At 32.2% G+C, this 15444-nt stretch overlaps 1 protein-coding gene and 1 pseudogene across 1 annotated transcript in view; both read left to right on the top strand.

Annotated features, from left to right (window-relative positions):
* Nucleotides 1-1454: 1454 nt before the first annotated feature.
* LOC139488885 (RYamide receptor-like) overlaps nucleotides 1455-15444 on the top strand; it is a 65038-nt gene continuing 51048 nt past the window's right edge. Inside the window, exon 1 of the mRNA XM_071274843.1 lies at nucleotides 1455-1736. The gene's annotated coding sequence lies outside the window, so the exon portion shown is untranslated. The remainder of the gene's footprint in view (nucleotides 1737-15444) is intronic.
* Nucleotides 12962-14033, top strand: LOC139488888 (arginine kinase-like; annotated as a pseudogene).

Raw genomic sequence — 15444 nt, 5'->3', positions numbered from 1 at the left:
TCAAGCTGCATCAGCGAAAAAGGTTTATTTTCAGCCAATGCAATTGTTATACAATTATATGTACTACGTAAACTGAACTAATAGCTATGTTGAATGGTTCAACATGGACATGATTATATGAAATGAAGAGTCGAACAAATAAGTAGGCAACACAATGTATCAAACGAAATTCTTTTTAGTACATGTATTCAATATTGCACAAGTCCTTATTTCACATTTGTTTCCATTATGTGAGCTTTTTTCATCACTTGGAGTTTGTCGTTCGTCTGTTAACGTTGTACACAAATCTCATCTGAAACGACTAGACCAATTGGAACCCACATTGGTTTTACTAGAACACAAGGGTAAAATGTTAGTTTTGTCTATTATCCATCTTTAAACCAGCTAAAGATTGATAAACTCTGACAGTGGCAGAATTGTTCAGAATGGCGATATGATATCCACCACTGTCCATTTACATCTAAACTGTCATACGTGATATTGGTCATAAATGAAGATTTTTTCCGTTCAAAAATAACATTTGGAATTTATTTTAATAGATATAATAAATACAGAGAAACTTTAAAAGCAATAATGACCATAATGAGAAGACTACAAAGAAATCACCACTGTCAAAATAGTCAGTTACTGTAGACTCTTTATTGGTGTTATTGTCCTTACAATACGATTTCTAACATTTTTTGCGATATTCCTATGATTGAAAAGTATTTCAACAGATAATGAGAAAATTTCGAAAGCAAAAATGATGAACAAGATCTACAAATAAGTCTATATGTCTTGGAGTTATTGCCCCTAAATGAAATTTTATGCGTTAAAGTTTATAGTCATAAAAACTTTAATATATAGTAAAAAATTCAAACAGCAAAACTAATTAGTAAGACAAGATCTACTAAATTATCATGACCCGAATATCGCCAGTCAACTATGGAATAGAAAGATGACCCTTAAATAACGTTTTTAACAATTTTTTGCATGTTTTGCCTTTTATTTTGAAACCAAAATAAATAAATAAATAGAAACTAGAAAAAAAGACAAGCATGACAATTATCAGCAAGAAATTATCAACAAAAATAAAAGACTCTTGCATGCAATGTTTGATGATGGCCATGGTTGAAGATGTACATGTAAATCCATATGAACGACACAGGGTCTTTAGATCATGAAGCTGCATGTAACAGTTTTTATCATAAAAAAACAATTTGTGTGAATTTATTTTATTTGACAACATTAAGAAAGATATAAGTTTTATTAGACTGCTTAAAAAGTAAACGTCTAGAATATGTAGCATTTCATGGTCAGAATTAAGCTCATTATGACCGATGGTCAACTTGTTCTTTGTAAATAAATATTATTGTTTATACAAGGTATTTATTGGCAATTGTATCATTAAAAATATGCTTATGTATGATAGGTTAGCTTGCTCCACTGAATAGAACACGTGTCTTTTTATTGTTACTAGAAGATAAAACGTAAAACTAATCACATCAATAAACTTCTTATTCTGCTGGTTTTTCATGTCGAGTATCTTTATTCAAAAGCAGAGGATACTAAAAATTCGTAAACCAATACAAAACAAATATTTTCTTTAACTATCTGTTATTGAATGCAGAAAGTAGGTGATATTGACTTAAAAGTAATCTGTTTATTTGTTTCCGAGATTATTACTACTTGTAAATATCCGGGAATTAAGTGATCAGTAGTATTTTTATACAGAAATAGACTTAAACTATCATACGGTAAGGTCATTTATTATTATTTTATAACTCAGATTATTGTTTTCCAAGTTTTATTGTCCATCACATTAAATATCCATATTGATGTATCTATCACCTTATATTAATAACAGACATATAAGTACAATACCATTTAGTTAAACTAAATATATGCCAGTCTGAATGTAAAATTTAGTTCGTCTACCAATTATGTCTGCCATTTTTAAGTTGCATTCGAAACTATCAGCCCGTACTCGTGGTACCATTTACGAATTTAAGGGGTGTTTATTTATCATTTTTTTAAAATTTTTCTTACAAATACATGCTAAACGGTATAATTGCCTACAGTTACTTATATCCACTTCATTTAAACACTGGTGGACAGTTGTCTCATTCGCATATACAACTGTCGTTTCGGAACAGAGGGAGTCCTAATTAAAAGTTAATTTCTTGAAATCTTGTATGGGGAAATATTTTAGGATTGTGCGGGTTTATTTATCTATCTTTTGTAATGAATTACAAATATACATAGTTTGAAGTGTTTACGATGACGGAGATTTACAATTATTTCTTTTAAAAAAATATTTAATCATTCTTATTTTATGACAAATAACACTTTTTTTCGACTAGTACATGATGTTATAAAAGAAATAATTAAAGAACCTATCTAAAACTATCCATGCAGCTTAGAGCACAGATACATCCAGAGCATCCAATCGATCACATTATTTCTATCCTTAGTACACACAATGCTGGTACTTTTCATTTCCCATAAAACCTGCGGTTCACAGTATGTTGATTTGGATAGCCCAATATGTTTATAGATATAGGAAGATGTGTATGAGTGCCGATGAGAAAACTCCCCATCCAAGTCACAATGTATAAAAGTAAACCATTATAGGTCAAGGTACGGGTTTCAACACTGAGTCTATGTTTGTTTTGTTTCGTGTTTTTTTAGAATGTTTTTAATTTATAATATTCAGTTATGTTTGATTCATGTTTTTATGATGTGCTAGTTTTTAATTTATAATATTCAGTTATGTTTTGATTCATGTTTTTATGATGTGATACTTGCCACTGGTTGTAATGATCGTAATCAATCAGTCAATGAGTAAATCGTTTGATATTAAGTATAATATTATGTCGAAAGAGGTAACCGAAATTTATATTTTATTTCCAACAAACTCAAACTAGATAACCATTATACATAAGGTAGCACACATCAGTGCGCTTGCTACCATTATGCCAAAGATTTATATTGATAAATGCTATCCTAGAGTTGGAGAAGCAGCTAACTCACTTAAGTCCATTTATGACGCTTTATAGACAGATACCTTCAATTTAATGGACATTAAAATTTTAAAGATAACTATCTGTAAATCTATTCGCATTTCTATGTTATAAAACCTTGATTAAAATTGTATAAAACAATATTAGTTTAACAATTGATTGATATTGCTAAAGATTATTCGTAAACGAAAACACTTCTACAAATCATTGAAACCCCCAAAGACGCTTATTACGCCAGAAGTGATTTTCTTGTATTTATTTGAGTTTAGTCCGGATCCTCTTTGGTGTCTTCGTGTTTATATAAAATCATTTGATATTTAGGTCAATATTGGACATTAATCTTCAAAATGACCGACGTTTCTGCAGACATAAAAATTTATTTTTGAACATATTTTTTGCTACTTTTATAATATCATATATTATACTAGAAAACGATATATTATACAAAATGCTTCTATATTTTCTTAAAATTAATTATACAATAACACCAAAATAGGATTGAACCAAATGAATACCTTATCAACAAGGAAATAAATCAAGAACTCAACCTTATCATCCCAAAAATGTATGTAAACTTTTGCATCTGTCTCTAGACTATAATATCATTATTTTAGGAACAATTGTGTTTTGTTCTGTCTATGAAGATACATTGTCTAACACCAAAAATGTGATGACCGCTGCACGGGTTATGTAAAAGTGTCCACCTTATGTTTGAGGTTATTCCGAAAATATTAGTCATTCTTTATAGTTGGACTCTAAATTTTATTTTAAAGAGTAAATCATGAAAAAACGTCCGTCAAAATTACACCTGTAAGCTAATAGGCAAAAAGCACCTAGCCAATCAGAAGACGTGTTACATCCATTGCACATTTGAACCATCATACCTGAAAGTCTTTTGTATATATTTTTTTAATTTTGAAGCATTACTATTTAAAAACAGACTGGCACAATTTGATACAGTCATGTACATTTCTTATAACACATGTCATCTATTATACAAAAACAATGCTCATACTCAAAAAGGAAGAAAAACATACAATTTGGCAAATATGACCGGCTGTAATTCTTATTTCATCTATTTACACACTTTTTGCTTGTTCGAGTATTATAGTACTATATTTATTGATGGAATTATACCATTTTTAAAAATCGTATGGGAATAATTCCCCATTTAAAGTAATTAATCGTCAGCAACCTCCAACGATAATGTATATACAGTCATGCTTTCAATGACACACGTGTTGAGGAAAAAGACTTGTCTGAGCTTATCTAAGATGTGTTGGTTATATTTCACTAGAACATAGTCTTTACCTAGCAGGGCAATTGTGCTTTACGACCAAATTTAATGTCTCTCAGACGAAATCTAATAAAAGTACGGACGCCCATATTCAAGCGAAGGACGATTTAATGTCATAGCAGGTTAGGTTCTTACAGGCTGTTTTCAGTAACTGCGATCATTTAATGTGATACCACATTGATTTGTTGGTTTTTGTATTCGTGTATTGTGTTATACAAGTATTATAATTAAGTGTTTTTATTTTCTTAGATGTACCTTTTGATATACAATAATTGTTTATGATTGAGATTTACCATGGGACAGTCGAGATTAAACAGCTATAGTATACTCGAAATAGTTCTTTAGTTTTTTTGTATGCTGATTGCGAAACTTGCTCTAGATAAATTTCTTCTTTCGAAACAAACTAGACTTATTATAATATATTTAACTTACCAATAGCCAAAATGATATCTAAGAAGAGCTGCTACCCATCGATTACAAGTTAAAAGTGCATGATACCTGTAAATTATCTTTAATCTTAATAACACAGAGTTTTTTTAAATGTCTTTCTTTAAATCAAATTAAATCATAATTCAATAAATATGACGTTGAATATCTATTGTGATTAGAGACTCCCTCCGTACTAATCGAAAGCATATGTGACATAATTAGGACCGAAATGATAAGGTAATAAATAAATATTGGTTTGAAATACCAACTTGTTTATAGTACAAAAGTCCTGTAAAAAAGCTGCGTCAAATGTAAACTAACTGAAGTAGCTGTTGATTCGGGTTTTTACCCCTCCAAATTACTAGACATTTTCCTCTCAAAATACCAAATTGAATGTAAACAGCTTTTTATACAATACGTTTATAGAACAATATTAATCACACTGTCATGCATTTATAGATGCAAATGGATTGATTGTACATAAGAATAGTTTGAAATTAAAGCAAACAAAATAATTAAATGAAATCCGACTTTTCTAAAATATTTTCTCCAACGTCTCTGCATAATAGATAAATTATTACTACGCAAGACTACAAGGAACACTTTATTTCAAACATTTCTCGGTTTCAAGTTCATATTTGTCACTTCCAATTTCACGGTTTTTTTATGTGTAGTTCCTGTATGCTTTTTCAACTTGATATTTTTCACTTTCAACAAGTATGTGAAGTGTATGGAGGAATGTTATTTGGGACTTGAAATTAGAAATTAGACATTTCAACTACAGAATGACTTTACCAGTCTTTTGGATATAACCGATGTAGTTTTTGCTTATTGGTATAGAAGACGTCGACGAGTTTTTATAAAAAAATATTTGATTTATCTTAATTACTCGATATGCTTACTTTAGTCTATTCGAACTGCATACTAGAATAAAAGATAGGCGAAAGATACTTGAGGGACATGCAAATAAATCTTCCTTGATGATTTCTTTATGTCTGGGAATATGTCGCTTCTTTCACAATTTATAAAACCGATATCTTTCGTGTATTAAAAAATAGCAGACAAAATGAAATATATCATTGATCATGATATAAGATCTAAATGAAAGCTAAACCACGCTTATAGCAAAAACAACAGGAAACGTATCGTCGAAAGTAATTATTTTAAAACTAACAAGGAAGTGATATTGTGTGTTATGTAGTACGGTTGAATTCGGTGCGAGGTCCGGCTATTTCAGGTTATTAGGTTGAGCGATCGGACCCGTAATACGTTTTTTTGTTTAGTTGTTGTAAGATGCAAGATTAATAATGTGCAGTTTATGTTGTAATGACTTGTCTTATTTAGTCCTCGTCAATCAAGATTATATATAGTTATGAAGCCTAAAGAAATTCTTATAACAAGGTCTCAAGAAGACTGCCGATAATACTACGTATATAATTATCTAGATTAATGTGTCCGGTATCATTAATAATATATTTAAGTTTTGACTGTGGAATTTCTTTAAGCTATTAGACTTCTTGCTATCAAAGACAAAAAAAGAAAGAAAAACAAGTTGACTCTTGCTGATCTTTATATCAATACTCTATATAAATATTCATATAATACATGTAACCAAAAGTTTTGTAGAAAACTAATTTCGCATGACGTTTTATACAAATCGTTGCTGTTATACAGGCGTCTTTGCGTTTGAGTGAAACACTTTTTAACGTTTAGATGTACAAGCATGTAGACGTCGAAGTCGTATCTTTGCCATGATCGTCCTTCCCTACGCCGACCGACACAATGTGAAGCTTTTTAACTCGTTCGCTCTGCTCACTCGCCACAAAGGTTAACATAGTGGCTCGCGGCTGATATTTTACGATATCAATGTGAAAAAACACGATAATCTATACTTCCATAACTGCTTAGATATGACCATCAATTGAACCATTGTGGCCCGATCCATTGGCTGGATCAGTTAAGGTTAAGCCTCGGTTATAATTTACCGGATAGCTCGAACGGACGACTAACGGATAACTTTTTTTCAATCCGTTTATGTCCGTTAGACGTCCGTTCTTATCCGTTAGACGTCCGTCCATGTCCGTTAAGCATACGTTTTATCCGTCGACGTTCGTTCTGTCCGGTGGAAAATTTGGAGAATGTTCAAAACTTTGAACGGACGTCCAAAGGATAAAATGTCCGTTGAACGTCCGTTAGGCGTCCGTTTTGTACGGTACTCGTCCGTTTCGTTTCCGTTTTGTATCCGTTACGTGTCCGTTATACATCCGTTGCGTTGGAGGTCTGGAATATAAGTTCACCAACGAACTTCTACCGGACGTTTAACGGATAAAACGGATGTTGAACGGACGAGAAACGGACTTCTACCGGACGTATATCGGATAAAACGGATGATGAACGGATCTGAAACGGATAAATGCCAATTTAGAAATGCCAATTATTGGTATGTCAGATTTCTTAAGGTTCATGATTTCTTATTATTCATAATCGATCTTAGAGTATAGGCACGCTTTCACAATCAAGCAGTTCTTATTCAGGCCAGACACTGCCCTTTGGCGGAATTTTTGAAGAACAAACTAAAACCAGTTACACAGAAACATTTTGAATATTTAGTCGATTTACATGTATTAATATTGTCGCCTTTGATTTTTCCGTATATCTTGTTCATCCGTTTTATCCGGTACTCTTCCGTTAGGTGTCCGTTTTATGCGCGGTACTCGTCCGTTGGATGTACGTTCGACATCCGTTCTGTCCGGTACGTGTCCGTTTCTCGTACGTTGCATATACGGTGTGTGTCCGTTATGCATCCGTTAAACGTCCGTTTTATTCGGTCAGTACATCAACGGACTTCCAACGAATAACAATTTTGTCAACGGACAACTTTTACTTTTCATCTGTTAGGCGTCCGTTCGTGCTATCCGGTAAGGTGTGACCGAGGCTTAAATGTCCGTTTGTTTACGTCAACGTTCAATATAATGTTTTTTTTTTTAAAACAATGATCATTTAAACACACGGATTGTCAAAGGTATGCCTAAAACAATTAACACTAAAAACACTACAGGAATGAAAATTGTGTTTTGATTAACATTTTTAAAATATACATGACGTTTAAGTTAAGTGTTGATATACAATTAAAGTTGTGTTTTAATGAAATAATTGTTATCGAAAGCCGAAGACAAACAATGTCAAGGTAAATGGTTCAGTATTATAAGAAAAATACTGGTTAATTTTTCAGAACATGTTACGGTTTTTGGGATACTGTAAACTTATACCATTGACTCAGGGCCATGCCCTCAGGTCAACCGTTTTATTCTAAACATCAAGGAACATCTCAGATTATGGAGATTGTCTAAATTTAAATCGTATAAAAAACAAAAGGATTGAATTTAAACAACAAATACTGTCCTATAAAGTTCTTCTCAAAATCTTCATGTTTCGATATTTCCCTCGACTTGTATGCGCGTTTTTAACAACATGGAAAACCAGAATTAAGCAGTATTAATATTTAGTGTTTTTATAAATTTAGAAACACGTCAGAGGGAATTCCCCAGTTTTGATAACATGCGAGAGTTCTCTGAATTCTGATCGATAAAACTATTTCTGTCATATAAGAAATGAAGTGGAGTTTTCTTATATGTCACCGTTATGAAACTGATATTTAATATTGTACTTCCAGAATGAAATGGAGGTCGTTTAATTAACATTTAATATACGTCCTTGCTACAAATCACAAGTCTAGGGTTTGTTTAGATAATTATGCGCATGCGTATAGTTTTCTTGACTTGAAGGGGTATCATATTGAATGGTTGCTCTGGATTCCGCACTTCATTGATTAATTTGAAACTCACGAGATCCTTTCTACGTCTATCTGCTATTGAGGGTTATTGTTGTTGCATAATTTTAGATAATATGCATCAATTAAATTTAAATAAATGTAGTCCACAACGTAAAGGTGTAACTAGAACACCCCTTCAGCCAAAATGGAGTCTTCCATATTATCGCTTCGAGTTGTCTCCCTTCCGTAAGCAAATTCCATCAAACGACGACACGTCGAGATAAATTAACTCGGATTGTCGATAGACGTCATATTATATTAAAACCGATCGTAATTTAAACAGAGGGATGTGTACGGAAAGGAGTCATGCCCACTGACCCAAAGTAAATATTTAAAGAGTTAGAAATGGGGATCCACCTAGAATTCACGTAGGAAAATAGGTGATAAGGTACTTCTTCTTCTTCTGTTTGTACTATCCTTCCATTAAGGAACACTAAGAAATTCTTGTAACACTTTAAATATATATACACTATATATATACAGGTTCTCCATAGGTCCTCTAAAGGAAATATGTACATGTATAATACACGACCTATACTATTCTTTAAAGTATAAAGCTGGTCTCAACACTATAAGTAAAGTTTATAGAATAAAAGGAGCAGACTACCTTGCCATCACCTCAATCACTGATATATATATACATGTATATATATATTAAGACAAATAATATATATTTTTTTATAAAGTTACTGATCACTTAGAAATACTACACATTAGATGAACTTGTCCCTTTGGTAATTGTGGACGTTATATTCTGATTCCTTCCAACAGTTTTAATCTTTCAATATATAGCTGATGACACAATTCAGTAGATATTTTTGTAATGGCTGTTATTTGTTCGGTATCAAAATTTTCACTAAAGTTTGAGCAGTCCAAAATCAGAAGCAAAATAGAAAGTTCAAGCCATTTCTTTTCACCAATTAGACGAAAAACTTCTACTTTCAAAACGGCTGTAGTATAATTGTCTAACATTATGAAGAGCTGGACATTCTAACAAAATATGTTAGAATGTACGAAGTGAAATACCTTCTCTCACTCTCAGTGACTGCTGTGGAAAGTAAACTTGGAATTGATAGTACAAAAATAAAACACAATAAGTACATTGTTCATACACTTGTATCGAAGATTGGCTAATTTTAAAGTTGAATAACTGTTCAGATTACGTAAATTACATTTTACGAGTATTTTACACGTGCAGTTGAAGTATTTTTGAAAATAATACTAATGCCTGTATCAATAAAAACAATGGCAATCGTAACCCTTAGAGCAATCTGCTCTTTGATTAGTGTTTATGGCTTGTTCAGGGGCGGCACATTGATAACAAACATATCAAATATAAAACATATAATAACAAATAGCTAATTAAATAAAGAGAAAATATCAGAAAACAAACACAAAAAAGAAAATATCGCCCCGAAATCAAGAGGAAGGATAACCCCGAATCATCACGTTTTAATTCTCGGGACTAGGTAGTTGTACCTACACAAAAAAAAGAAGTCACAAGGAAAACTGAAATGACCAGACTTGCTTTTAAATTTATATATCATTCTCACACAATTTAACTTGTATATTGTAAGTTCAAATTGACAAACGCATACTGCAGGTGTTTTCTCATTCTCCCTACATATCATGTCGTTGTATTTGAACGGCAATAGATATTCATATGGATATTTCTGAGGGGATTGAAAGTTAATTCTCATAGGTCCGCTTTAAACCAGTTTACCTCTCGATTGTGCTACCGTCCTATTGGAATCTAATTTGAATGCATATATCAGCTATGTTTCTTACGTGTAGACTTGATGGACTACTCACGTTGTTGCTTAGGCTTTTGATTTGAGTACTGAACGACTTGTTTTAAGAATGAGTGCCGTTGTGTTAATATAATTCTTATATGATTTTGATAATCGAAAATACGTTCTATGATTGGTCGAGAGGACTTCCGGAAGTACTTTTTGACTTCGTTTATTTTTCGATAGACGACGTTGACCGAACTTCTTTTCGTAACCAATGTAAACAAGATGGCGGCGATAATAAAACGAACCGGATCGACGTTATTTACACCTCGCGTGTTTTTTAGTTTATATTTTATCAGATAGCAAATTTCGGACTTTTATTTGTTTGTGAGTGAATTGGTCAAGTTTATACACCAATAAATTCCTTTCAAAAGGCGTTTAATCCTATAATAAATGACCAAGAGACGACCGCTTTACTAGATGGGGAACCGATAATCGGATAATCGATTTCCGTAAATACAGACTCTTTTTCAGACCTGTAACATTCAAAATTTGTCACTATAAACTAGTGGCCCACCGAATCCCACTAAGGCTAACAAAAAAGGATATCGCTGTGTGAAAATACGCCCACGAACCGGAATTCAGGTAATAAAACTTCAAATACCAGTACACAACCATTTTTAATAAGTTTATAACTCATAAATATAACTACCCACTGATGACACTATTCACAAAATTAATATCAGTCTATCGATCCTATAACTTCAAATATAGTTCAGACCACGGAAATATTTGACTTGCCCACAAAAGAATCAAATATTTTCTATAATTATACACTTTTGTTCGACAAATGTCATCATTGTTCATGCTGGGGATTTTTCCATAAGAGCGAGTAATGTATGAAACAGAAATCTGTTTAGAGTAGAAAACTGGCTAGAGCTTCCGCTGTAATTTTTTTTAATACAAGTTGACATTCGCAAACGAACTTAGATTTCGTAGAAAAAGTCATATGTCTTAAGCTTAAACGATAACTGTCATTCAATAAAAAACACTTCAAACAATTCTTTTTCTTTTTAAATAGACTTGTATTGATAATAGAAAATGTACGACACGATGAAAACTGTAGGTATGACATAAGCTACTTAGTCAAAAAGGTTTCATCAATCAAATTGTGAAGTGACGTTTGATATGAATTCAGAAGACATGCTGTGTGGATAATAGAACAAGTTGAAGCACTAAGTACAAATTAATCCCCATCTTTAGGATTTTTGTCACACTTTCTGCATTTAAGCATAGCTTACCTTTTACCATGTCTACGAATTAACGAATCAATATACAAAACATATGATATTACAAGTTGTGCGCACAGCCCGTTTTTCTAGAATAATCTTCACCAGGTTGTGAACAAAACGTTTTTAAAGCTAAAAGTATAAATGTTAGAGTATACAATCCAAAAGGTCCTACCAGTACATTTTTTGTTTGCAAATAGAAAAATACAAATTATCCCGAGTTGAGTTAATTTTTGCCACAGGGAGTGTATAATTTAAAAGAGAGACAAAAGATACCAGAGGGACACGCAAACTCATAAATCGAAAATAAACTGACAATGCCATGGCTAAAAATGAAAAAAGACAACCAGACAAATAATAGTACACAAAAAAAACCATAGAAAACTAAAAATTAAGCAACACGAACACCACCAAAAACTGGGGGTGATCTCAGGTACTCTTGAATGGTAAGCATATCGTGCTCCACATGTGGTACCCGTGGTATTGCTTATGTTTTTACAAATTCGGTAAATATATATAGTCTAATTCGTAGGCCACATTCGAGAAAAGGGAAGGGTATTGTAGTTACGACGTAAGGAAATATCCGATATCATTTGTGAAACGGTTATTCAATAACAGTCAACCAACTAGTGATGTGCGTAAAATTTACGAAGGGATTCTATCAACTGCTATATTACGCTCATGCATAAACCGAATTTCTGAAATACTAGATAACTTTTTTTCCTACCTACCAAAATTAATTTAAAATGTTTTATTTTCCAATAGTTCGCATGCATTAGAGCTGAAAAGGAAAAAACGGAAAATACCATATTGAATACTATAATAAGTATTTAACATTTTATATAATAAACATATGAGGTACAATTTCTACAGTAGGTAATAATATTTGAATGTCACTTTATATTTTGTTGTAAATATGTTATAAATATAAAGGTTAACTAAAATAACTTATTTATAAAAAATGCGTTCTATTTTTTTAATTTTTTCAATTTAAGCTGTAAGTGCTGAGTTGAACCTGTGTTTCTGTTCTTTATTTCTGTATTTTGAGTCGTTTTCCTCATCAAAGTCATACCACCTTAGAAGCTTCTAATTGTTATTTAATTTACAACTTATATATCAATTGGAATTATAGCAGTTTTTAAACACGTTTTAAATCTTCTATAAGTTAGATTACAGGTGCAAAAGAATGCATTCACTAACATGACTGAGTATATTTATAGCGTGTAAATTTATATTTAGCATGGAAAGGATATTGAGTACTCCATGGAATTTAAAAATTGCAACGATTAACTGCTGTTCAACTTTGCTTATTGATTGTTTGGCTGTTTTTTGCTGTTAAGTTTCGTTCAATTTTTATTTTTTTTAATTTTTAGTTTACTTGATTTTTTGTAACCATGGAATCACTTGACGAGCTGTACAACAAGTTGAAAAACGGAGACAGCCATTCTCTGTTGAAACCTCACGCAAGATGTTTACGACAAATTGAAAGGACTCAAAAGCAAACTTGGTGGGACTTTAGCAGACAGCATCAGATCAGGTTGTGAAAACAGTCACTGTGGTGTTTGTACCTGTGACCCAGAGGGACACGACACTTTCGCTGATCTTCTCCACCCAGTCATCAAAGACTACCACAAAGCTCCAGAAGTCAAACATCCTTAGCCAGACTTTAGGGATCTCAGCAACCTAGGATTTGGCGATCTTGATCCAAAAAACGAGTACATCTTGTCTTCACGTGTGGAAGAAGTCATGCTGCTTTTACCTTTCCACCAGTCAGTTCAAAAGAGGACAAAGTTGAAATGGAAAAAAACAATTCGTCGCAGCACTGAACAGCCTGACCGGAGAGCTGGTTGGAAAATACTTCCCACTTGAAGGAATGACCAAGGAAGTTCAAACCCAGCCGACAGCTGACCATTTCTTGTTTAAGGATCACGATTCATGTTTGAGATCTGCTGGTGGATACAATGAATGGCCAACTGGAGGAGGAATATTTTTCAACAAAAACAAAACTTTCCTTGTCTGGGTCAATGACAGACAGGAGGAAATCTCAAAGGAATTTATACCAGATTGGTCACAGCTATCAAAAAAATTGAGAAGAAATTCACATTTGCTCATCACGAAAAACTTGGATACCGTACCTTCTGTCCAACAAACTTAGGAACCACTCTTAGAGCCAGTGTACACATCAAAATTCCTAAACTCTCAGCTACTCCAGACTTCCAAGATATCTGTGAAGAACTTAATTTACAACCAAGAGGTACTGATGGAGAAAACACAGAAAACAAGGAAGGAGTCTATGATATTTCCGACAAACGTCGTCTAGGTCTAACTGAAATCGAGGCTATCAAGGAAATGAGGAAAGGAGTAGAAGAAATTATCAGATTAGAAAGACAACTCGATGGATACAACTAAACCCAACGATAGAACTGTACAATTGCTGTTTATTTATTTGGTTGATATTTATGCTCACTCTTGTTAAAAAGTAACCTATAAAAATGTAACTAATGAAGATTTTGTGTGAAAAAAATATTTTCTATTAATTATATCATATATCAGCCTTTTTTCCGAATACTTAATTTTTGGTTGCCAAGGGAAACAGCATTTGGATAGGCAAAACTGTACGGCACTTTTAAAGAACTTATCGAAGGAGCATGTTTATAAAGTTTTGATGCACGTCTACTCAGATTTAATGAATGTTCATAGCGACATCCACTATATACGACATATTTATATTTAAATACCACAAAATACTTCATGTTTATTCCACTAGTTTTACATAGGCATGATACAGTTTGTCCTACCTAGGTGATGTTTCAATTTGCAAACTGTCTCAAATTAAGTTTGAAGATCTGGGTAATAAATTCGCCCACATAAAAACGTAAGTTGAAATTGTTTTTAATTTTATTTATATAAAATAACAGAATTAACCTACTTCTCGCGATTGCACTTAGTCTATATTGTTGTAATACTATTCTTCGATCCTGAAATATAAATTTTATTAAACCCCTCTAATGGTCATTTCGGCACAATGGACATGTTATATCTATAAATATTAGATGAAGAACAGCAAAGGTAACGTGAAAATAAAAACAAGAAAACGTTGAGTATTTTAACATCATATATATGTTTTGGTATTCAGGTCGTCCATACATTGAACCAAGGAATTTCTGTTAAAAATCGTTAGGGAAATTCGAAACTAAATAAATGCATGAATTAAGAAAAAAATTTAAAGGGTGCTTTTAATTGTTTTTTCAGATATTGATTATTTCTATCGAGATGTCGATATATTTAACCGAGATAACGATTTAATAATACGAGATCTCGATATAACAGTTTCGTTTTATCGAGATAACGATATAATAAATCGAGATAACGATATAATAATCCGAGATCTCAATATATTAAATCTAGATAACGATATAATAATCCGAGATCTCGATATAACAGTTTCGTTTTATCGAAATAACGATATAATAAATCGAGACAACGATATAATAATCCGAGATGTCGATATATTAAATAGAGATAACGATATCTTAATCCGAGATCTCGATATAACAATTTCGTTTTATTGAGATAACGATATATTTTTTATTGAGATATCGGTAAAACGGTAATGTTTAATCGTGATATCGAATTAAAAAAAATATTTTCTATTTTTTTTTTTGTGTCCCCTTACGGCTTCCTAGCATTACAGTATAGTTTAAAATTATATGTTGTTTTGTTTTGTTCAAGAATGTTCTTAGAATGTATGCCTGCTTAGTTTTTATGACGAGACTTCAAAAATACTGAGCTGTGTTGGTCTTTAGATTTGTAATTTTTTTTTAAATGTGTCTCATATTGACTTATCGGTTCAATAAATTGT

Source organism: Mytilus edulis, chromosome 9 (genome assembly GCF_963676685.1).
Source record: "Mytilus edulis chromosome 9, xbMytEdul2.2, whole genome shotgun sequence".
NCBI lineage: Eukaryota > Metazoa > Mollusca > Bivalvia > Mytilida > Mytilidae > Mytilus > Mytilus edulis.
This window is presented reverse-complemented; position numbering and strand designations above follow the sequence as displayed.